Below are 25,942 nucleotides of genomic sequence, written 5' to 3'. Positions count from 1 at the left end.
TTTCATCTTTATTAAAATGACCAGTGTGGCTGCACTGCCGGGGGTAACAATAAAGTTTAACATCTAGAAGATTAGAAGTTAGCAAACAGTTAGCTTGCTTTCCATCTAAAGATGACATACCATGTTCTGACTGAGGGATTTCTGATGAACTGAAAGGTACAACTCTACTATCACTTCGGACATAAATGAAGACAGAAAACCAAACAGCAGCAACATTTGTAGGGTTTACTGAAGTTGGGCTAGCTGGTATATAACGGTGTGCTATGTGGTGGTTAGATACAGAGCTATGGTTAGGATACTATAAAGACATTAGCACACTGACACTGAAGGGTGAACGCTAACCTTTTTTCCCCTAAATAAAAGTTAACGTGACAGTCTCCGATTGGGTAGAGACAAACACAATCGCAGGGCAGCAAAAAGATGCTGTAAACGGACTAAACTCCAGAACTCTGCAATATACTTTTGCATGGTTTTGGAACCTGATCCCAGTTTTATGTACCCATTCAAATCTTTGTTAGCCTCAGAGTGATTCTTTTCTGACCTATTCAAATATTTTGTGTCTGAGCTTTAAAACATGCTGCAGATGAATGGTGATAATAAAACCGTGAGAGGCAGACAGTGACTATTTTTAGGGGTTTGTTCAAATTAAATAGAACAAGAGACAAAGCATTAAAACACGTTAAAAAGACAACAGCCTTAATGAGTACAGTGTAGTTTGGACCCAGAAGCAGGTTTCATACATCATCACTTAACAGATAGAAGATAGAAGACTATGTCCCACCATCCACTTAATAAGCACACTGCCTTAATTCATAATTTATAGTTAGTTAAACCAAGCAGCCTTTGAAAGTGCTCCAACTAAAAGGTCATCTGAAAGCACTGGTCTGAATGAATCATCCCATGCTCATGTAAAGATACTTCAGCAGCAAACATAATGGTGTGTGATCAGGTTTGTCCACAGCGCTGCCTGTACCTCCGCTATGCTTCTGTATGCCTGTGAAATTGCATTCATGCTGCAGACTTTGTTAAAGGCATAAACAGTCGATGATCACGGATTTGCCCGCACTTCAAAGAAAGATGTGGATAAAGAACGGATGTTTGCGCACATGTGTGTTTGCGATCCCAAGACACTTCACATTGACCTCGTGGTGCCTCTGCATATCTAGAAGGCATTAGAGGAGCCGAGCCCATGTGTCCACGAGTGTGTTCTTTAAGAGCTGTGCAGACTACGTAATAATCTTTGTCGGTGATCACAACACAATTTTGAACACAGTGAAATTGTGCTAAAAAACAAGAAAAAATACCATATGCACAGCCAAGTGCCCTCTTTAGGTTCTCTTCTTCAGCCTCCTTATTTACACCCCTTTCCTTTGCTTCCCCCCTGTCAGCGGGGGGTGTATGGAAACCCAGCCCACTGTTCAGCAGATGAATAATTTAGCGGTGTGTGTATCATCTGTTTACCGTGCTAATCCATCTGTCAGCAGGCACCTATCGATTCGCGCCTGCCTGGTAATTGTGCATCCGTGCCTCACACACACACACACACACACACACACAAACACACGCAGATGAGCATCCACAAGCCCACACATTTAGTATACACACACACACACTGACACACCTATATGATGTGCAGGTTAGCTCATATTCAGTTCCTGGAGTTGTCAGCTGGTCCTCTAGACAGTTCATTTACACTGAGTCAAACTGAATTTAGGGTCAAGGTCAGAAAAAGTGTCCTAACATCGGATGCAACACATTGGAGAGTTTTTGTTTTAGAATATTTGAAAAGGGTTTTTTTTATGTTTCTTGAAGAACCCCCCCTAGAAACATCCATTAATATATAACATTCATGTTCTTGGATTTAATTACATTTTTGTTGGAGCTATAATGAACATATCTGTCCATCTGTTCATCCATTCTCCTCATGTGAGACTAGGTGTTGAGCAATCAACCTTGGCAAAGAGGTACATCTTAGCTGATTGTTCTTATATATACAGTGGGGCAAAAAAGTATTTAGTCAGCCACCGATTGTGCAAGTTCCCCCACTTAAAATGATGACAGAGGTCAGTAATTTGCACCAGAGGTACACTTCAACTGTGAGAGACAGAATGTGAAAAAAAAAATCCATGAATCCACATGGTAGGATTTGTAAAGAATTTATTCATAAATCAGGGTGGAAAATAAGTATTTGGTCACCTCAAACAAGGAAAATCTCTGGCTCTCACAGACCTGTAACGTCTTCTGTAAGAAGCTTTTCTGTCCCCCACTCGTTACCTGTATGAATGGCACCTGTTTGAACTCATCATCTGTATAAAAGACACCTGTCCACAGCCTCAAACAGTCAGACTCCAAACTCCGCCATGGCCAAGACCAAAGAGCTTTCGAAGGACACCAGGAAAAGTATTGTAGACCTGCACCAGACTGGGAAGAGTGAATCTACAATAGGCAAGCAGCTTGGTGTGAAAAAATCAACTGTGGGAGCAATCATCAGAAAATGGAAGACATACAAGACCACTGATAATCTCCCTCGATCTGGGGCTCCACGCAAGATCTCATCCCGTGGGGTCGAAATGATCATGAGAACGGTGAGCAAAGATCCCAGAACCACACGGGGGGACCTGGTGAATGACCTGCAGAGAGCTGGGACCAAAGTAACAAAGGTCACCATCAGTAACACACTACAACGGCAGGGAATCAAATCCCGCAGTGCCAGACCTGTTCCGCTGCTGAAGCCAGTGCATGTCCAGGCCCGTCTGAAGTTTGCCAGAGAGCACATGGATGATACAGCAGAGGATTGGGAGAATGTCATGTGGTCAGATGAAACCAAAGTAGAACTTTTTGGTATAAACTCAACTCGTCGTGTTTGGAGGAAGAAGAATACTGAGTTGCATCCCAAGAACACCATACCTACTGTGAAGCATGGGGGTGGAAACATCATGCTATGGAGCTGTTTTTCTGCCAAGGGGACAGGACGACTGATCCGTGTTAAGGACAGAATGAATGGGGCCATGTATCGTGAGATTTTGAGCCAAAACCTCCTTCCATCAGTGAGAACTTTGAAGATGAAACGAGGCTGGGTCTTCCAACATGACAATGATCCAAAACACACCGCCCGGGCAACAAAGGAGTGGCTCCGTAAGAAGCATTTGAAAGTCCTGGAGTGGCCTGGCCAGTCTCCAGACCTCAACCCCATAGAAAATCTGTGGCGGGAGTTGAAAGTCCGTGTTGCTCGGCGACAGCCCCAAAACATCACTGCTCTCGAGAAGATCTGCATGGAGGAATGGGCCAAAATACCAGCTACTGTGTGTGCAAACCTGGTAAAGACCTATAGTAAACGTTTGACCTCTGTTATTGCCAACAAAGGTTATGTTACAAAGTATTGAGTTGTATTTTTGTTATTGACCAAATACTTATTTTCCACCCTGATTTACGAATAAATTCTTTACAAATCCTACCATGTGGATTCATGGATTTTTTTTTCACATTCTGTCTCTCACAGTTGAAGTGTACCTCTGGTGCAAATTACTGACCTCTGTCATCATTTTAAGTGGGGGAACTTGCACAATCGGTGGCTGACTAAATACTTTTTTGCCCCACTGTATATATATCACATATTATGATGTAGTTGTGTTGCCTGTTTATCACCTACAAATGTAATGCCTTCCAAAAGCATTCTATAATTTTAATTTCACGTTAGTAATATCGTCCCATAACATCTGAATTATATATGCTATATATTTACATCATTCTTGACACTAAACACCTAAAAATAATAACAATAAAATCATAGACCAAACAATACCATAGCATGGGAATCTATTAGTTTGCAGATGAAACACTTTCTTCAGTGCCAGTGACATAACCACAGTTTTAAAACTCCTCAAAGTACTCTTCCAGATTCTACTTAAAGTAATCAGTTGTTGATTAAAGGGATGACTTTGATCTGAAAAAAGAAAGAAAGTAAAATGTGTAAAATGTGTCAGTGAAAGTGGGAATTAGGTGAAATTGAGGAAGAAAGAATAACCTCCCTTTCTCATTTGATCGTTCTGAGAGAATTATAGCTCCTTCTTCCATCCTTAAATAATCTCCTTGCTGATTTAGGCAGGATTGTCTCTAGTCATCGCAGTTTCCCATCTTCACCTTCTTTCCTTTTTCAGACAGACTTTGTAGTTCAAGTTTACCAAAAGCTTTAATATTAAATACTCAGTGCTAGGGCATCTTAACTTGCTGCACAAGGAATAAATAGTTATATACAGTAAATGTAATACTTCATTAAGTGATTCTGAAATGTTAAAGGAGACAGACAGAAAGAAAGTGAGGAGGGAAAGAGAGAGGCATCGTACTACCAGAGAAAACGGCGCTATAATGAATCCATGGGTGACCACTGATGGTTGTAATTATCAAATGGCTGGTTTTAAAAGCTCATTGATTGATGTCATTAGCTCCATGAGTGATTACTAATTGCTGTTCTAGTATGTTAAGCACACGGGACGCATACACACGTAAGCGACATACACATGTGAAAACATTCATGAAACACACACACACACACACACACACACACACACACACACACACACACACACACACACATTTCCATGCTTGAATCTATGTGTCAGATTTGATTATATAGGGGTTTTTTAGCGATTGAGGAACAGTAAAATGAAATAATATACAGTGTGAAACATGGCAGGACTATATGTGTTGCTTTTGTGTAAAAAGTCCACATTATATGATTTATTTAATGATTGTGGGTCCTTTGATCAGCTTTGTAATTACATTATTGTAAGTAGGAATATCCAGAAAATGAGGTGATTATCTACTTAACTAAGACTTTTTTTTCTTTTGCTGTGAGACTTAAGTCCCATTCACACCTGTTTACCCTCATTAATCGCCCTTTGTCAATTCATGTTTGTTTATCTCTACAAGAATTCTTGCATTCACTTTTAAAAGATTTTCCTTAATAACAGCAAATAAAACCACAAACTGTTATCTGCTCAGGAGACGCATAATCCAGGTCGACTTTAAGCTTTAAATATACTGAAGAAGAAATAAAACACATTCCCAAGGATGCCAAATTTTGCCTGTTTCTTAAAATTGCTGACATCTCCAAGTTGGGCAAAAACACTTTTCTTGAATCTGTGCCAACAAACTCTGAATGTATGGAAGCTTCTGAAAAGGTCCCTTTTGCATCACATTGACCGAACAGGTTAACCTTGATTTTTTTGTGAAGAGGTAAATTTCAACCTTAACGTTGACCATTTTTTAAAACCTAGCCAAGTTTGTTCCTGTGCCTAAACCTATCCAGTGAGCAAAATCTACTGAGTGAAAACCAAACCAAACAAAGGTGCACAGTGCAAAACACTCTGTGAACTGCTGTTAACTCTTTGACAAACTTGTGGTATAGTTCAACGCCATGCTTATGCCTTTAAAGGAGGATGAGGTGCATAACCAACTGCATCTATGTGAAGCGTAATATGTGGTCCAACAAACGTGTCTGTCTGCATACATGTTTCTGTTCAGACAGCCCTTTGTACAGTAGAACTTTGCTCCTCACCACAGCTGGCTGATCGACCAACAACATCACAAGCCAAGAGTGGCCCACAAACCAGTTGTGCCACATTGTAGACCATCCAGTAACAGGGCTGTCTGCAGGCAGACTGGCCATCGCCAGACAGGAGCGGACAGCGAACGCACCGCCCGCATTGAACCATAAATTCCGCTGTATTTGATCCGTGGAATGTGAATGTGTTGAAAAATAGCAAGTAAATCAGGCATAACTTTGCAGCATACCCCAGTGTAAAGCAGAATGACATTTTAGGCAATAGAATGTGGGAATACCATTAATATTTAAGGGGTGTCAACTCACGAGACCCAAAGGGATATTTCTGGAAATAAAGACAAGTGGTGACTAGCAAGGCATTACAGAAAGGCCTACAAGGTATTTTTTATATACAGCTGTCCCTGCTTAAATTCTAACTATTCAAAAGGCCCACTTTGATTCTAAATTACCATTACTGCTCGATGTGTTTATTTATGTCCTCGGGCGTCGCACTCGTTCCTCTTTGGTTTCTGCATGATTGTCTGTCCAGACCTGATTTACGACACTCGCCGGCGGTGTTGGTAGATCGTGTTCTGCTGTTCAAACCTGGCTTTCACCGCCCTTCTCTTGCACCATCTCTCTGTCTCACACACGCCCACATATGCAGTCCAAACATATACACACTGAGCAGGGTATGTAGCAGGGTTCATTTCGATGTGGAACGTCTAATATCACATCCTGATGGCAAAAATGTTCGGAATTCTCCCCTCTTGGAGAAGCGCTTCATCCATGTGTGCAAGTGTTTTCTTCCATCTGGTTTTTTTCCTATATGTGTGTGTGTGTCTCCATCTGTGTGCGTGTGTGTGTGTGTGTGTGTGTCAAGGGGTGTTAGAAGCAGGCAGGGGCTTAGCAGAGCAAAAGAGAGCAAATCTGTCAGCTCTCCCTGGGCAGACAACCCTTCTGACCCTCATTCAAAGACATATTGATTCTCCTCTACACCCAACAGGGGAGCGCGTGTACACACACACACACACACACACACACACACACACACACACACACACACACACACACACACACACACGTGCACGCACAAGTGTGTTGCACAACCTCTTTTCTCCTTGCTTCATTCACAAGACTTTTTTCCTGCAACATTATTAACTAATCACATATGTGTGGAAAAAGTGGCAATGAAATGAAATCATTTGCGTCTACACACAGGGCGATTCATTCGAGAGAGATTCACATCTTCAAACACCGTCTGACCTAGTTTGTTGTTCTTTGGGGTTTTCATTTGTCTTGCTCTATTTCCTGTCTGTTACATACTTGGTTTGGTTTGTATAAGAAATATAAACCTAGCATGCCACAGAGACAAGCTTTTCTCTTATCTTAACACTGACACCGTATTAAACCTCGCTGTGCACTTGTTAGCTCTATCTTGTTTCTAAGAAACAAGCCTAATGACCTATGGGATGTCACCAGTCGGGGCTTTGCAGACTGTTAGGGACCCATTGTGTGCTTTCGTGTAATTGCCGGAGTGTTGTCACACAAAGCTCGGGTCAGAATTTAAAGACTAGTGGTGGGAAGATTGAAAATCAACCTCACAAATCATACTGAAGATGGTGTTAACTAAAGCTTTTTGCTGTGTGGTGCCAAACTTTGTGGAACGACTGCAGGGCCCATAAATGACAAGACAACAGTAACTGCGCTGGACTGTGTTTAGTCTGTGCGCCCTTCATGACACGATACCAGAGATGGAAAACGTCAGAAAGAAGAAATTGTTTGTGTGTTTAAAAATATCTGCGCTAAAAATCTTTAAATATTTGCAACACGCATTCCTTTCAATATGAGACGCATGCTTAGCAGAAAATGCAAATTTACAAAGAAACCATTTGCAAGGAAGTGGTTGTGTTCTCTAACTGGAAATATGATCAAAACCCACTGTAACAGAAAGTAAGATAAAGGTATCTCCCTTTGGTTTTTGTATGAAGACATTAAGTAAACTTAACCTCTGCTGTGCATTAAAAACAATTTCATACAAAAACCCTGTTTGGCTTCACTGCTAATATAGCTTAGCATAAAGACTGTAAAAAGGAAAAAACTGTCCCCCAAAATTGATTAATAAGCATGAACGGTAAAGGTAAATATGAATATTCTTTTTCTTTTCTGACACTTTCACTGCTCCATGCTTTAGCTAGTTGTGAGAACTCAAAAGATTGAAGTTGTTGGCTGGAAAACCAAAACAATGAGCTGAAAGACGCTAAAGCACTTTGTTAATTTGAGAGGAACTCTTGTGGCCATCATGATAGTTCTCTCTAAGTGTGTCACTACAAGCCAGAATGTACACATTAAACCAGTAATTTGGCACCTCCCTCATATAAAACCCCTCAGCAGTGCAGCTTTAAACAAGCCAGCCTTTAGATTTCTGCCAGGCTTGAATCTGTGCACGAAAAACAACACTGACTTTGCTTCAATGTCAGGAACGCTCGTTGCACATATCTGTGAGTATTGGCGCTCACTGTTAGGTCGCATGTCTTGCGACCCGGCCCGGCACCTCAGTGCAAGGTCTGTGGTAATGGCTGGTCACCGGGGGCGACCGGTCGCGGCCGTTTGTGTGGTGTTGGAAGGTAAAGACTTGACATGCTGGGTTTGCTGTCTGCAGCGTGGTTGTGCTGTGGTATAATGTCGACGGGCCACATGCTGACCCTACCACTACATACACTCACACACAGACACACACCCATAACACGGTCAGTGGTATAAGCTGAAAAGTGCCGGCTGCAGTAATGAAAGGCAGGTGCACCGGAGGCCAGCAGAGGAAGAGGAAGAGAAAATGAGAAAGGACAAAAAGAACATGTGAAAGTCAAAGCAGGTGAAGAAGAGTGACTGATTTGTGGACATTTGGGGACACACATTGTGTGTGTGTGGTGCGTGTGTGACACAGATACAGGTGTTCTGTGTCTAATAGTAAGATGGATAGAAAACCAAAAAGCAGAACATGTTTCCTCTGTGTGTGTGCATGTGTGTACATATGTTAATGCGCTGTAGCACCTGATGGCACTTTGGCCAACCCAGTCCTGTCATCACCGCATTCATAATTCACATCAATACACGCACCCACCCACACACACACACGCGCGCACATCAATAAGTGGTCAGAATGCTAATTGTGACATTCGACCAGGGTTGACAAATTAACCACGGCCTCTTTAAATATTCAAATCCTCCTGAATTAAAGGTGCATGTCACCCAACTGACACTTTTAATTTATATAACCTAAAAGGAGAATGTGATGGCTGTGAAGGTCTTGGTTAAATGGTGTATAATCAGTGTGGGCCCACACACATTCTTACCAGGTTTGATATCACGGTCATGTTAACGTGCTTGATAAAGAATACTCAGCTGTTCCAAGCGAAATAACCCACCTATCATTTGTTTCATAACATATGTAGATATGTTGTTTCTTTTTGTTACGCTATTTCAAAATCATTCTTCCACAATTGCCTCCTAAGAAACAAATGACACAGTTTTCTTTGTCAACCACTAAAATGCTGAGGACTTTAGTTCTGCTTTGCTCACGCACTCTTACAATTTGTGGATGCCACGACTTCTGATTATGCGTCTCCCATAAATGGAGGAGTGCATATCTGAATTTGAAATCATAAAAAAACATCCTATACATCCCCTCGTCTTTATCTGTTTGTGTCTCCCGGTTCCTTTGTCACTGTCTCCTCTATTCCTCTCTCTCACACACACATACTTAACACACAGACACACACAGAGCGGGCCACAGATGGCATGGTGGTGTCAGGGCGAGAGGGGTTTGTTAGGATCAAAAAGCTCCAGTGTGTGGGCCCCCTCCACCCTTCACTTGCTTTCTTCTTCTCTTTCTCTTTCCGTTTGTCATTTTTATTCCTCCCCTTCCTCTGCTTTCAATCTCGCTTCCTCTCTCGCTCTCCCTCTCCACCCCACCATGCCTTTCTTTCTCTTGCTCCGTCTCTCTTCATTTTTTCCCCTAATCTGTCCATCAGAAGTGTTGATAAATTATTCATGCCCCTGTCTGTCCCCGAAGCCTTGTCACCTCTCCTCCATTCGCCAGTTTCCCTGCTTCCTCTCTCCTCTGTCGCCTTCATCCCTTCCTCCTCCTCCTCCTCTTTGCTCTCATCTCCTCTTTCCTCTTCTCCACCTCCTCCTTTTCCTCTCCACTCTTGCAGAAAGCTCGACCACACACGATCTAGCATCTAAAGCCAAAGTGGTGCGAGTTAATAAAAAGATCCTGAATTGCTCCAGAAACTTGAAGTTTATCCTTCAACACTCATGGTTTGTGTCAAATCGATTGCTTACAACACGAAATATTGTTCTGATTATAGGAAAGGCATTTGGGAAAGATTGAATTTCCCTTTACTGTTTTCTTTAGCAAAATTAATTGAAGCGAGATGTACTATTTAACTGAACTTGGCGTTTACTGTCTCTTTTAGTGGATGGAACAGAAAAAAAACGTTTATATCACAATTTAAAAAAAACAACTTATATTTAACCCCCTGCTTCCCATATGTGACCAGATCGAGTTCAGAACCAAAGTAAGTAAAAGAATGACAGTAAAGCAAAAGAGGTCGAATGTGGGGAAATGTGCAATAGAAGAGGTAATCTTGTGGCTAATCCAACATGCTCTCCCCAAACAATTAAACACTTGTTTATGTCTGCTTATACTGTGGGGCACTTCCACACACATGAACACTCGAGTGCAGTTTTCAGAGAGATAAAGTTTGCTGCGGAAAGCTATTAATCATAGGAAATCCAGATGAATACAAAGTTAAGGTGTCTAGTGATTAGTGATAAATTGCCTTGTATTTCCCCATAGGTGGTGTCTGTTTGTGCGTGTGTGTGTGTAAGGATTGCATTTTAGATGTCTGTGTTTGTTGGCTGATGTGAGGGTGTAAAGCACTTGGGCTGAACCCTCGGGACATTAGAATGCGACTGCGTGCGGGCGTGTGTGCAGCCACGTGTGTGTTTGTGTGTGTCACATATGGCCTCTCCCTCAAAAGATGGGCCTGTCGCAACCACTCTCATCCCGTTTACCACCACGATTAATACATTTTAAAAAATGTCCCCTCCACTTTCCCTCCGCGCCATTCACATACACACACACAAACACACACACACAGACACACTGCTCGCTATTCAGCAGAGGTTACTGCAACATCAGCAGGACGCACAACACTGCCTTTAGAGGCTGATCAATCTGTACTGCTGCTCGCACTGATGAATTACAGAAGTCAAGAATGAAAGAGAGAGGGGGGGAGAAAAGGAGGCAGGGGAGACCGCGAAGGAGTGAGAGGGTGAGGATGAGGAGAAGATAAAAGAAGACAAAGATGTATGTCAGGGAAGACAGGGGCAGGTGGAGGAAACGGCGAGGAAAACATGAGCCATAGATGGTATGGCGACGATGGTATCGATGAAATAACATACGGGTGTATGGAGGGGAGGCTTAAAGTTCTTGAAGAAAAATCCAGGGAAGCAAACACCCCAGGAATAAAGAAGGAGTAGAAGAAATAAAGAAGATAGAAAAACAGAGCAGGCGCCCATCACATGGATCTCTCATTTACTCGTGGAGCGAGTCCGAGAACAGACAGACAGATGATATACAGAAGCCCGGCGCTTGAAATTCCTCCCTAGCTGTTACAGTTTGAGAGACAGGAGGAGTTTATGGCCGGGGCGATATGTTAGGCTTGAATAGACGTCTTTGTTTTATGGAATTGAGACTCTGTGACGTTGTGCTGTTTTAAAGAGTGACATAGGGTTTGGAGGTTGATAATATGTGCTGTGTTTACAGGTGAGCAGTACTTTGCTACAAAGGCTCATACGGTCATAGACACTAGTGGTGATCTCTGAAGAATCATTGTTCAGGTGTGCATTCGTCCTTACGTCCAGGCTGGACTGGTGCAATAAGTTATTATCAGGTTGTCCTAAAAGTTCCTTAAAAAGCAAGAGTGTTGACAGGGACTAGAAGGACAGAGCATATTTCTCCCATATTAGCTTCTCTTCATTGGCTCCCTGATAAATCCAGACTTCTCACACAAAAGGTCTTAAACAATCTGGCCCCATTCTATCTTAAAGAGCTCATAGTACCATATCCGATAGAGCACTTCACTCTCAGACTGCAGCCTTACTTGTGGTTCCTACTTGTGGATATTTAAAAGTAGAATTGGAGGCAGAGCCTTCAGCTTTTAGGCCCCTCTTCTGTGAAACCAGCTCCCAGTTTGGATTCAGGAGACAGACACCCTTTCTACTTTTAAGATTAGATTTAAACTGTTCTTTTTAAAAAGCATATAGTTATTGATTGATGAATGGATTGATCAGGTGACCCTCGAGCCTCCATTAGTTATGCCGCAATAGTCCTAGGCTGCTGGGGACTTCCTCACTTGTTTAGTTTTTCCTTCCCACTGTCACCAAGTGCTTGTTCACAGAGGCTCATAGGGATGTTGGGGTTTTCTCTGTGTTACTGTAGGTCTTTACCTCATAATGTGAAGCACCTTTAGATGACTGTTGTTGTGATTTGGTGGTAGATAAATAAAATTACATTGAATCATATTGCTAGTTTCACATTATTTAGCCTACATCCATTTCTCAGAAGACACTGTTAATTATTCCAGTTCATTCCCTCAAACAGCTAACCATATTCCAACTTGAGAAAAAAACGTTGCACCAGAGTTCTTCCCTCTATTCACTCATCTGTTTTCATTTTCTCCCAAACAAAAACATAAATAAACTTTACCCTCCATTATGTGAGACAACATGTGAAATATCTTCTTTTTTTCCCCACTTCCTCCCTCTCCCCCTATTCTTGCTGGTGATAAATCCATAGCTATCTATGACAGCTTTGTTGCTGCTGCGAGGCCCCTCCTGCCTTGTTTAGCTGTGATTCGAGCCGACAGCTTTAGGAGCGTGTCTTTATTTAAGAGCTGCTGTAATTACACAGGCTTTAGCATATGTAGACGGCCAGATATGATTCAAAGCGCCACGACAGGGGAGAGTGGAGCTCAACGGGTGAATGAGAAGAGAGATAAAGCACAATGGCAAGAAGACCAAGCGAGCAAGAGCGAGAGAGAGTGAGGAGATGGAGGGAACGAGGGGTGGAAAGAGACAGAGAGGGAGAGATATGGTGAGCAGGGCAGACTGATAGAGCAATTGAGAGACGAAGAGAGGGCAGTCGGGAGGAGGGGGGGCGAGGAAGAGATATGGTTTGGCAAATAAAAGAGCAGCGCGGTGCTGCTGCAAACTGTTCGCCTTATGATGCCTCATTAGGGCTTAGGGCTGCAGATAGTGCCTGTTAGAGAGATCTATGGCCTCAGCGCTGAGAGAGAGGCAGAAGGGGAGAAAGAGAGAGGAGCAGATCATGACAGAGGGAGAGAGAGATGCGGTAAAACAAGAAAAAAACAGAAGAGAGAGAAAGGCAAAGATTAAAGGTGCTATGTGCGTCATTTAGCTTTAACACAGGTCATGAAGTTACATATAAATATCGCATAAATATAATGCCAGTCCACTGTTGGGTCACAGAGGGCATTTTTCTGTTGGAATCTCCTTGATTTTGGAGTCCAATGGATTATCTTCTTACTGTAATGATGGCATGTGTAATATATCTGCATGTACCTGAACTCTTTAACATGTGGGCCAATCTGAACTTAACGGTTGTGCAAAAATTGTATCTGCGGCAGAATTTTCTTTGACTCGCCACTAAATATTTTTTGTTTTGTACTCATTGGCAGTGCAGTCCTTGCCACAGATAGTCAGCTGTTTGCAGTTTAAAAATATAATATAGCTCTTATTTACATCATATGTACATCATATATTTATAATAACCACGATATTTAGAATTTGTTAAAAATGCTCTTATGATGATATAATAATGAATTCCTCAGTTGTTTTCTTTCATCTCTTTTGTGGTGTTTACAGACTCTCTCAGGACCTTCATGCATATTTAGTTTAATGAATTTCCCAGGAAAGAAAACACTTTTGAAACAAAGCATTGTTGCTATTTTATAGACACTGATAATCTAATTTTGTGACAGCTCAATCTTTAAACAATCCTGTCTTTATTTTCAACTTTTTGCTCCCAGTGCTTCAAATGAACACAGATGAGGGTTAAATTGATTGACATGATTTTATTTTGAACCAAGAAAAGGAAACAGGAAAGGAAGGAGGACATGTGGGACATGCAAAATGGATTTTTGCAAATGCTATAAAGTATTTATGCTTTTGACAGTGCAATTAATACAGTATACAGAATAGGATGGTACAAAAGTTAACAAATTTAAAATCTTGCACAGTTTTTCTAGTAGTGTGCTCTGCGATTTTATCCCTACTGAGGGTCTGCGATTGGTTCAGCTGCAATGTCTGAGCCAATGCTGGTCTGAAAACAGTCTAATTTAACATGAGATAAGCAGGAGAGAAAACAAGCAATTGTTCTAAATGAGGGACAAAAGTCGGTGAAAGGCGCTGCGTGTAAACAATCAGACACTGTCCGGGCCACAAAGGGAAAAGACCAATGGCTGCTAAAATAAATGTCTTCTTTAGCATGTGTCAGAAAGATAGAGGACTGTATATCACTGGACTACACAAGCACTAATTAGGGACCGGTCTTTAAAAAGGATAGAGCGAGGCAAAGAAAGATAGAGGAAGAGAGAGAGAAAGACAGGAGGAAGACTGAAGGAGGACCGTTAATCCACCACCCGCTTCTACAGCAGGGAGCGTGTTAGATGTTCCACCATGGGAGACGGCCATAAATTAACGGCACAGCCTTTAACGCTGCACAAGCTCACAATGCGATACAGATGCAGCGTTACATTGTACATGATACCAGCTGACACAAGTGTCACCACTCAGTGATGAATTACTTTCATCAGAGAGACTACACAAATCAGCTGCCAACTGCTCCCTCTCTCTCACACACACACACACAAACACACACACACACAAACTGTGAGGGGAAGCATAATCAGGGGCATTTTGCTACAGTTATCCAAAGTAGTAAATCAGAAGCTGTTCTTTCCATCATGAAAGGCCGTTCCTTATCTGCTAGCTACAGGTGTGTGCATGTTTGTATATGGACTGATGGTTATCTTTATCTTGTAGCCACAGAGGGGTCTTTTGTGGTCTGCTGCTGATTAGCTGTCTGCACACATACCTAACCATAAATCTAGCCAGCCTCTACATTAACCAATATTGGTGCTAATGAGGCATAAGGAAAGGGAAAGTGCACGCAGCGTGATCATATTTGTTTGTGTGTGTGTGTTTTAATAATTGCTTTGTAATTTCCATGGGGATCTTGTCCTGGTTTCCTGTGAAATTTATTTGGTAGATTCATAAGAGCTGGATACCTAGTGCCTCAGTGGGCCTCAGAGACTACTTTGTCCCACATACGGTGCAGCCGTGCTTGCGTTAAGACCAGACAAATGTGAACATATGCATTACCCACTGCCCTCAGCCCTACTTAGGACCTTCCCCTTTCCTAATCATAGCACGCTTGCAGAAACAACAATGTACAGTTCACTCGTACGCCTCCCACCGCCTCTCCATGGCTCAGACACGCATGTCCTTCATCCTAACCACCGCTATTTCCCTAACTGCTGCTCGCCTCGCCCCAAAGGACTCCTTCTACTTGCTGATCATAGGCATGATGGCCTGCATGCAGGACACTCTGCAGGGTGCTCTAGAAGATGTAAGACGCAAGGTGACAATTGAGCAGACCCCTGCATTCGACCACCTGTTCCCCCAAGAGATGAAAACCAGCTTGAACTCAGTGGAAGCAGCTGGAATTTTGAGGGAAACATCAGCTGAATGAAATGGTAAATGGACTGGTTCTTGTATAGCGTTTTTCTACTCTACCTGAGGACTCCAAGTGCCACGTTTACATATTCACACCCATTCTTACGAGCACTTTTTTCTATGCGTATCTGCTTTCTAACATTAACACAGAACACATTGGGGTTCATATACCAAGGATATTTGGCGTGCAGACTGGAGCAACACCACCAACCTACATTAGCAGATGACCTGCTCTACCTGCTGAACTACTACTTGTGCTCAAAATGTGATGTGGACGAACATTTGTCACTGAAAACATCTACAGGTTTTTCAGCAGGGAGAGTGAACAGGTGGAAAAAAAATCCACCTTTTAAGTTTCATTATTATCATCTAGCAACAGGTCCACTTGGACAAACAAGTTGAATTAATTAGTCAGGCAGAGTTGCAATAAAGGCTTCTAGTGCTGAACACTTCAAACGGTTAAAAAGTGACCACAGTCCATTCACACTAATAGCGGTTTAAATGGGTGCAAAATGTTTGGTCTTCCTCAAATTGTTCTTCCTAATTGGACCTATTGACTATTTGTGCAATCACAGTACATCACTATGCACGTACAGTAGATTAGAGAGTGGAACAGCAGCCGTTGCCTCTCCTACATCTTTTTTCTGTGTTTCTGCCTCTCCTTTTGTCCCCTTCTCAGGGTGTAATTTGCAATTAAATTGAAAGATGCTTTAGCGGAGCGCCCGTTGAAGAATTAGCAGTGTTGACAAAGAGGTTTGCAATACGTAATGATGGCAACAATACAAAGAAATGATTAAGGTATAACGCAATCATTTATGCTGCCTTTGTTTTCTCTTTGCATATCTCCTTTTGCTTTCTGTATACCAGCAGGTAAACAGCCTCATAGCTTGTAGCGGTTATGTGATTCAGTAGCGTGGCGCGTTTCCGAATGGTAATTTGCAGAAATGAAAACTTAATCAAGCGTGCTGCAGAAGTGGTCCTGAATAATTTAACAGCGAGGGGAAGGATAGGTACGAGGAGGAGGAGGGTGTCAGGAGATGAAGGGAAGGATGAGAACAGTTTCTTCCCTGTGTGCACCACTCTGAGTTTACTTTTCTGTTCACCGGTTCTGTTTTTTTGGTAAATGCTTGTTCACGTAAGGCTTGTTGTGGCTTACATTTCTTTTTCATTTTCCCCGTCAAGTTTTTACCATCTTTCATGCTTTTGTTCCTTTCTCGTTTGGTGATTCCTGTTGTTTCTTTGCTCCCTCTGCTCTGCTACTATCATTTGCGTCTTCCGCTCTTCACCTTTTTTCAACAGTCTTTCATCTTTTTTCCATTTCTTGCACACGTCACAGCCGTTCATGATGCATTCGTTTTGGACAGTGTATATGCAAAAAAAACAAATCTTAATTTGGAAGAGTTTATCTTTGTCAGATTCTTTCTGAGAGGGTAATTAATTACTTAGCCCCACTTAAACTTTTAATATCTTCCTTCTCACACTCTATCCTTGATTAATTTCTCATCCTGGGAAAGAAAGAGTTTCATTAATACAAAAGCCATTAGTCTTCCTGCAGAAGGGAAGCCCATATTTGGTTGTTACAGATGAATCCCTCAACCCCTTAAATGATTAGAGAGGTACAGGATAAACATTTTTCTTCTTTGCGACTAGACTGGGGAAACGCTGCAGATAAGTGCCAGTAATGGCCTACTTCTGCCATGCTTTCCCCCCCTCTTTTTTCTTTTAATAAAATCAACCATGTCACATCATAAAGACACCATCCACTGAAAAATGATTTATTCGACTCTCTTTGCAGTGGCAAAGCGTTGACTGCAAAGACAGTCAACGCTTTGCCACTCGGGCTGCTGATTGAGCTGATAGAATCGGATATTTTTGCAGCTTACCGCAGTTCTAAGTGTAGTGTTTTTGTGGTGACAGCATCGACATTTTAGACATGACTGGTTTAGTAGAGCCAGAGAGAAGCAACTGTTAGACGGTGTGGCACAGCAACTAAGAAAGCGCTGTAGCCCGAGCCAGAAAAAAACATAAAACTTTGAATGATCACGATAAAAATGCACTTCTCCATTCAGAAGAAGGGTTGCAGTCAGAGAAAGAGCGCGACTAACATCAAGGACAAACGCAGATGTTCTGTGTAGCTTTTCTTCATCTGAGACATCCATTATACGCGCACAGCAACGCTGTAATTAGCCTTATTGCCTAAAGGGGGCGGCAAAAGTTCCACACTAAATATTTTTTTACCCGATAATTGTACTTTTTTGTTATTGGAGCAAAGAATGTCTAATTTGTTTTTAAGCCTAGATGGAATTTTTAAGGACTTCAGATAAATAATAATTGATTGAGTTTTTTTCAATGCAGAGCTTCTTCATAATTGTTTCTCAGTATTTGGAGCAATCTGCTGCTAAACATGCAGACGGTACTTGTCTCGTTACTTTTCCCTGCCACTCTCTTTGTCTGGCCAAACTATATACTTGTGCAGATTGGAGTGAGAATGAACTGCAACCCCAGATTCTAGTTTGTGAAAGCTCTGCGTTCCTCTTCTCTAATGGAAATTAAGGGCTGTGTGTGTTTGTGTGTGTGTGTGTGTGTGTGTGTGTGTGTGTGTGTGTGTGTGTGTGTGTGTGTGTGTGTGTTTGTGACAGAGAGAGAGAGAGAGAGAGAGAGAGACTTGCCGTGCTTTTGTGACACGGCCTCGCAGGACTCCGATTTTATTAAGTACCCTTTAGAGAAGGAGTGAGAAACAAAACAAGGAGAAAGTCTTTCTCTGTCTCCCTCTCGCACTGTCTCCCTCTCTCTCTTTCTGCCTCTCTCCCTCTCGCATACACAAACACACGCACCAAGACCAGACTCAGAATTTTATTAAGTACCCTTTAGAAAGAGTGAGAGTGAGACAAGAGGGGAAAAGTCACCGGCAGCATGGTAATCAGGCCTGCTAACCGAGACACCGCGAAAAGAGTGGAGTTTGTTAAAGAAGAAAAGACAGAGAGAGGGGGAGAGGGGGGAGGATGGGGGAGGTTTTCAGAAAACTTTTTTGTAAAAGCATTGAAGGAAAAAAAAGGAGGGAAGTAAACTTTACATGCAAATAGAAAAGAGTTTTCCTTTAAGAAAATAAAAAAGAAACAGTGGGAAACAGGTGTCTTTTTACTGCAGTGCTCCGATCAGCGACCTTTCTCTGGGGTCATTCATGTCCTTTATTTATTCTCTTTGCACAGTGTGCACACTTAAATAAGCTTAATGGTTTAAAGAGCTATTTTAGGCAACATGGGTTAATGTATCATTTCATATTACCGGATTTCTTCGCTGCCATAATTACATATGAAACTTTAGTGACATCACTGCTGCTTAATTAGATTTTTGGGATTTTTTTTCTTTTAGTACATCCTGTCTTTACTTAGGAAATGTTAGGTGTTTTTACGCTTCATGACAAAAAAAAAGAATGCCCTATTCTGATGTGTAAGATGCTGATGCTTCCCATCAGTCCCTTAGAGTTTGTGACAGGAAACTTTGAGACATTACGTACATGGATGTAAAGTGCCTTGGGGAGCAGGGGGAGAATGGGGGACAGGGAGGGACGGGAGATAGCAGAAGGAGGAGCTGGGTGATACCTTGCATGACTGCGCTTTCCCCAGCGGAGCACTGCCACACACACACACACACTGAGAGACGACTGGTGTGCGGGTGGCTCCCTTGTTGGCAAGGGTTTCTGATTTCACGGCCTACTGGGTGGTGGCATTCAGCCTCCATGAGGCACCCCTTTTTCACCCTTTAAATCCCCACCACCACCACACACATAAACTGACCCATCCCCTTTGCTCTGTCGACCTCCTAGTTTTCTAGTTATTGCTCCTTTTCCACAATCTATAAATTCTACGTTCAAGGCTCATTTTAGACAGAATTTCACTTGCGCCACAAAGCTCATCTTGAATGATTAAGGATCAATATAAAACCGTTTTTTTTTTTCACTTTCTTTATCTTACAAAATTACTTAATTAAAAAAAAAGTGATAAAATAAAGTCCATCTGAGCAAGGCACAAAGTGCACAAAGTCAGGGGTTCAATTTCCCATGAACTGAACAAGACACTAAACAGCCTGTGGTTTCATGAAGAAAAGCTGATAATGCTGACAAGCAGCTTTTCTTTTACTGAATACGTAAGACAGACCCCCTGCCTTCCCAGCTCTCCTTCTGTCACACACACACACACACACACACACACACACACACACACACACACACACGCTCCTAAACACAAGTGACAAGAATCTCATCGGGGAAAAATGGTGGATGGAAAAATTAGCATTTTGAGTAAGTGTGTCCACTAAAGTTGAAGCAGATGATACATTCTCAATCTGGACAAATGATAATTGATAGAGAGAGAGAGAGCGAGTGGGGGGTCCTGTCTGGGTAGATCAGCTTGGACCGAGGGCTCCAGGGGTCAAGAAACAAGAGGTCTCACCCGCAGACACGCACACACAGGCACATTGACGCTACTCTGCATGCTTTTTCTCAGCCATTCAGGCTTTGTTATGTGGGAGAATTTAGTGCTCGGCAAACGGTCAGTAAGCAATCTTTAGCTTCTCCTTTGACTTAATGAAGCTCTCCATCTCTGTCTCTTTGACTCTTTCTCTCTCTTGGTCTGTTAGAGACTCTAATGGAAGAGCTATGATGAATTTGGGTCACAATAAAATTTACAGCACAAACAAATGAGGCTCAGAAATTCATGCTCACGACTGTGGTAAAGTACTGCTATAGCAGCAGAGAGTATTCAGTTTTGTTTTCTTATTGTTGACAGGTCTCACGATAAGACTAAAAATATCAAAAAATTGATCTTTTTAAAGAATTGCCCATGTTGGCAAACTCCTCATACAGCTTTGTGCCATACAGTACTGCTGCTGTTCAAAACTCATCTCGTGTTGGCTTATTATTTTCTTCACTGTGTTGAAGAAGCATGCTGTAGCTTAATCTTTTTCTGAACTACATGTACAATCCCGGGACCTGTGTTAATCCACAGCTGAAAATAGTACCCCCCAAACACACAGAAGTATTTAATAGTTGAGCAAAGTTTGCTGAGAATTGCATCCCCTAAACACTTTTACAAAATTACTGAAAATAGTAATAATAATGATAATTTTGAGACAGGATCCATATTTATGGCCTTTTATAGGATTTATAACAAGGAAAAGGTTGTAAAAATCCAGGACAATTATTAAATGAAATTAAAAAATTAGTTAATTGCTAAACCAGAAATATTTTTAAATATTTAAAATCATGTAGAAAATCCATACTGCCCATCGACCATCTCCGCTGACAACCCGTAGTTACTCATATTGCTATACAGTTGAATTGTGCGTCGGTGGAGCTCGGTGTCAGCAGTTAAAAGATACATTATAATTGCAGTTCTCCTATGGCAACTTATTTTTCGCAGCATGTTAGTTATCTCTTTAAATTATTATCGATTTCTTCTTGTGATAATTGATTTCTTTAAGAGTAAGTTCCCAGTGAAATGACCCGCTGGGCGATGAGTATATGTGTGAAAGAGAACGTATTAGCTGCAGACACCCTATTCATCCTCCCCGCTCTTCTCCTCACTTCGTTTTTCAGACACTCACTAAATGAATCCCCCTTTTTTGATTTAATGCCGAGCGGCACTAAGAGAACCTGTTGAAGAATCACTTTCCTGAATTTCGTTTTGGACAATAAAACACTGCCCAAACGTAATTTAAAAAACCCACACGGTCCCTTTTCCACTAGTCATTAACCTCTCATGATACTTTTTAGGAATTACGCCATAAAGCCCAGAGTTTTTAATGGGCACAAATCAAATATAGGCCCATGTTAATTTAATTAAGGCCTTACTCCAAAATGTCCGGCCTTGGTCCAAATATTTGAGAAGAGCAATACTTTTTCCCCCTCCTCCAAGTTGATTAAAATATGTGATATTTCACATTAGTTTAGTTTTTATGGGCAGTGAGGTAATTCATTGTCAGTAAATGGCTTGTCAGAGTGCTCTGTGAGTGATGTAATGCTATGAAGTCTATCGTTTGAATTGCCCCTTTGCCTATTAGAGAAAATCGACTTCTGGGCCCATTATTTGATTATCTTGCAGGAAGTTTGGAGAAGGCCACTGGCATCATGTTATGGGAAAGGATCACATTTTTCAGCTTTAAAAGTGGGCCAGTGGTTTTATACAGCATCTATGCTTTTAAAGTTTGAATTAAAGGCTCTGGACTTATTGGAGATATAGAATAAAAAAAACAACAACATATTGGTATTGCTTTAACTGCTTGCTGTTTCACCTAATTGTAATAATAACTATGAAAAAATGAAGTCTTACTATATGCTTGTGCCATATGCAAATGCCTCTCGATTCATTTATACCCTTTAATTAAAATAAGTCAGGTTCCCACTGTCTGTAAAAACACTTGAACACGTTCTTCGGGTCCCGTGTCAAGGTAAAGCTTAATACCTGGGCCTAATTAACACACATTTAAAAATACTCATGATGCAAATTACCATGAACATCAGAACAGGGGTGCCAAAGGGGTAGTGTGGTGGAGGGGGGGGGGAGTAAAAGACAAGACAAGATAATTTCAGCTAATGCATATTTATCTCATGGTAATTGGTGTGCACGGCCAGAGAAAAGCATGCACTTAATTAATTGACATGGTGTGTGTGCATGTGTGTGTGTGTGTGTGTGTGTGGGGGGGGGGGGGGGGGGGGGGGGGTGTTGCAAATGAGTTGGAGGCACTCAGTGCTGCAGAGGGGAGGGAGAGATGTAGCAAGAGGAAAAAACAAAAACAAACACAGTCAAAGTGTATATATAAGTCTCTTCTTTTTGCTATTTCAAAATAGTTGATTTCTTGGACTTTTTAATTATTAGATTCATGTTGTAATGACTGTGGAATGTATTTTAGAAAGATATAAATATATTAAACAGCATCCAAAAACTTAACCCTATTTAGAAGTACAAATGGCTATCCTAATCCTAATCAGGAACTTCTATAAAAATAATAATAATAGTTTTTTAATTATTAATTTAGGACAGAAAACATCCCACATTTCATATGAATGAAACGGGCAATTCATTAGCCGCAACACAGTGTAGATGGCTGCAGGGAAACCACTGCACTTACATACACTGAGTAATATCACCAAGAATCAATATAAATAATCCCATGCCTAGATTTCTGCTGTGTCATTTTTAATTACTGCATAATTAAGGTTAAATTAAATGGGTCTATTTTGGCATTAAAATCATTGACCGTGCGTTTTGCTAACAAGTGGGACATGGTGGATTTCCTAAACTGGCCCTAAATGTCTGTCCCAGTTAGTCACTCCATGTGTCCCTAAAGCCACATTTCAGAGTGGTTTTGTTTCCAAAATAGCTGTGTCTGTCCACCTCGCCCCGTGTAATTTGGTTTGTGTGGCTGGGCCTATGTTAAAGGGGCCCTCACGCACGCGCACACACACACACACACACACACACACACACACACACACACACACACACACACACACACACACACACACACACACAGACTCCTGTATCTCTCATTTATTTATCTACGGTCTTCCCTTTTTTAAAGGGAAAAAAAGAAGAAGCTGGTAGGACGTAGAAGCAGGACCTTTCACGCCTGCCTCCCTCTTCTTCTCATTTCCTCCCCCCCCTTTGCTCCGCCCACTCGGGGAGGCACAAGAATGAAAACAGAAATGTTTTTGAACACACACTCATCCATTTCAAGCCACAGATGGTCCTTTGAATGGAAGCAGGGGCTTCTGTTGTTGTGTGTATGTGTGCGTGCTTGAATGTGGGAGTTTACCCTCGCTTTTTTAGCCTGTTCCCCCTCTTCTTCTTCTTCCTCCACCTCCTATGTGTCCGGGCAGCCGTTTTGCTCCTTCGCTTCATTCTCTCTTTGTGCCTCCCAACGTTCTCTTTTGGAAACGTCTTTTGTTTCGGACCCACAGCCACTGACCAATTCTGCCTTCTGCTCATCTGTCCCCAGTGTCACCTCACACATCCTCCTATGTGTGTGTGTGTGTGTGTGTGTGTGGGGGGGGGGGGGGGGGGGGGGGGGTTGCAGAGACACAAAGCATTACTATCAAAAATATAGACAAGTGCCCTTATAACAGTGCTCTACAGAGATCACCACAGACACAATATAGCAATGTCACTGTAAGATAGAAAAGTATAGACTGCCATTTAGCATGACGATGAAGACAAGTTTGGATTTATTGCAAATTTATTGTACAATTTTACAGCAAATGCAGCAAAAACTGCGCTGGCAGACACTCACACAACTATCCATTTACAACATCCAAAATATTTGGAAAATGTTTACAAAGTGCTTTTATCTTGTGGAAATACTCTGTGGAATATTTGCACACATGTGCACCTCTGTATGTGTGTAAGGGATTATCATACAGTGGCACACTGTTCTCATTGTATATTCATCTCAAGGCCCCGTGGAGAATCTGGCATTAAGGCAAACACATGGCCACTCAAATTGGTCAGGGTATCACTCAAAGAGGGTAAAAATCATTGCTACTGTATAGCAATTTATAAATCCAGCCACCTGTTTCTCTCACACACAGACACACACAGTTCCACAACGTGTATTATCTTTCTGCTTGTATGAATTCTACCAATGAAAGCAGCTGCCATAGTTGGTGGTCCCAGATATATGTTGAATTTTACTTGTATGTAAAATGAAACCGAATCCTATTTGGTGTGCTATTCCCTCTGTGGCGTTGTTTTATGGCGTGATTTTAAGCGTCTAAATTCTTCTTGGACACTGGGGGGCTAAGGTTTCTTTGACTTGTGTGAATGCCTTCAACTATCAGCAGTGCATATTTAAAGAGCCACTTGTGACAGACCTAAAGGGGAAGAGCTCAGACACCATGAGAAATGGCATGTTGTTGCTTTTTCTTCTGTCTGACTCATTTATCTTCCTCTCCTTTCCTCTCCTCTCCTCTCCTTAGGTGGTTTGGGTAATAAACACACTAGCTTTCTGTCTGTCTTGCAGTGTTGGCAGGTTGAGGCCTACTTAACCAGGCGAAACCGCTGCTCTTTTCTAAGTCCCTTTGAATGCCTCCCTTTGTCGGCGACACGCTACCATGTTAATGTCATGTACCGTAGAAATTGCTGTGGCTATGGCTATTAGCTTCGGCGCTAAAGTACAGAGAGTGATGGAGAGAGAGAGAGAGAGAGGCTGCCACAAAACCCCACTGGTTTCAAATGCAGACTATAATTGCATTGCTGTGAAGAGGGTTAGCCCTTTTTTGCCCTCCCCTCTCTCTTCTCCTCTCAAACGATCTTTTCCTCGGCGACCCCCACCTCCGTCTTTCTCTCTTTTCTCTTCCCTTTTTGTGTGTGCGATTTGTCCCTTAAGCCGGCGTAACGTCTCGGCCGAGGCCGCAGAATGTGGAGAGCAAATTGGAGGCAGAGCGTGAACAATGGAACATGCATCGCTGCTGGGGCATTCTTCTTCTTTACTGGGAACTGTGGGAGGGGTAGAGGGAGAGAAAGTCATTTTGTGAGCAAACTCTAGTGCAATAGACACCCAGTTGTAGACTGTGAGTGCAGTGAAGTGTCTTGATGCTGGGTTTGCGCTAGCCAATACGAAAGTAATCCCATACTCATACATATTTCATGCATGTTGTTGGATTTAAAAAAATATCTAATTATGTATTCAATGACAATAAGGTTTGAGGGGAATATGAGAAAAAGTATATAGGGACATAGAGGTTACATAAAAGGCATTTAAAATGGGCCTCATTTAAAGGGGACTTAAAGTTAGGACATCATTATTTTTCTTTGGTTTTCAGGTTTTCTATAGCCTGTCTAGTTATTGTGAGTCACCCTATTTGTACCCTCAACAACTTGTAGCCCAAGTCCAAGTTAGGCTGTGTGTTTTCATTACAAAGGGCTTTTTTTTTATACATAGAAGGATATTTCTATGTAAGTTTCACTCCTGTGAAGTCAGATCCCACAGGGAACACAACTGACAGGAGGTGATGAAAGGAAACAAGAATCCAAGGAAAAGAGTATAGATATGGAATATGTACAATAAGCAAAGCTGAAAAGCACGAATGTCAGCAGGGAAGCGAAAAACAAAACACTGGAGAGCGAAATAGAAAAAAATGAGGAGGATCCGTGCAGCACGGTTCAGTCATTCAGCCAATTTATTTATTTTTTTCTCTGTGTAACCACATATTATCATTTTCTGGAGCCAACGTCTTCACGTCTGACTTCAGGGTCTACCTGAGTAAAGGCACTTTTGAAGTCAAAAGTCTCAAAGGCAGGACGGGACAAGGCTGAAGGAAAAAGCTGAGAAAAGAAGTCAAACGCAGCACATGGAGGCGAAGAGAAGCAGAACAGCTTGCCTGGGCTGTTGAATAGCAGCGAGTATCATTCACATTGAGTCAACAGATTAGCGACAGAGGAAGCTTAGCTATTCCTGGCCTCCCTCATTCGATGTTTTCGGAGGCCTAATTTGATTTTTCACCTCCCATTGTTTCAGCGCTGTGTGCCTCTAATCCACTTTAAAGTGGAGACAGCTTTCATCCTTCCCTCTCTGTCT

General features: G+C 41.9%; 1 protein-coding gene across 3 annotated transcripts in view; it reads left to right on the top strand.

Annotated features, from left to right (window-relative positions):
* The window catches only part of rnf220a (ring finger protein 220a), a 164,140-nt gene that overhangs the window by 21,817 nt on the left and 116,381 nt on the right, over positions 1-25,942 (top strand). The window lies entirely within an intron of this gene.

Source organism: Astatotilapia calliptera, chromosome 18, assembly GCF_900246225.1.
Source record: "Astatotilapia calliptera chromosome 18, fAstCal1.2, whole genome shotgun sequence".
Classification (NCBI taxonomy): Eukaryota; Metazoa; Chordata; class Actinopteri; order Cichliformes; family Cichlidae; genus Astatotilapia; species Astatotilapia calliptera.
The sequence above is the reverse complement of the archived record's forward strand: the minus strand, read 5'-3'. Positions and strand labels throughout refer to the sequence as shown.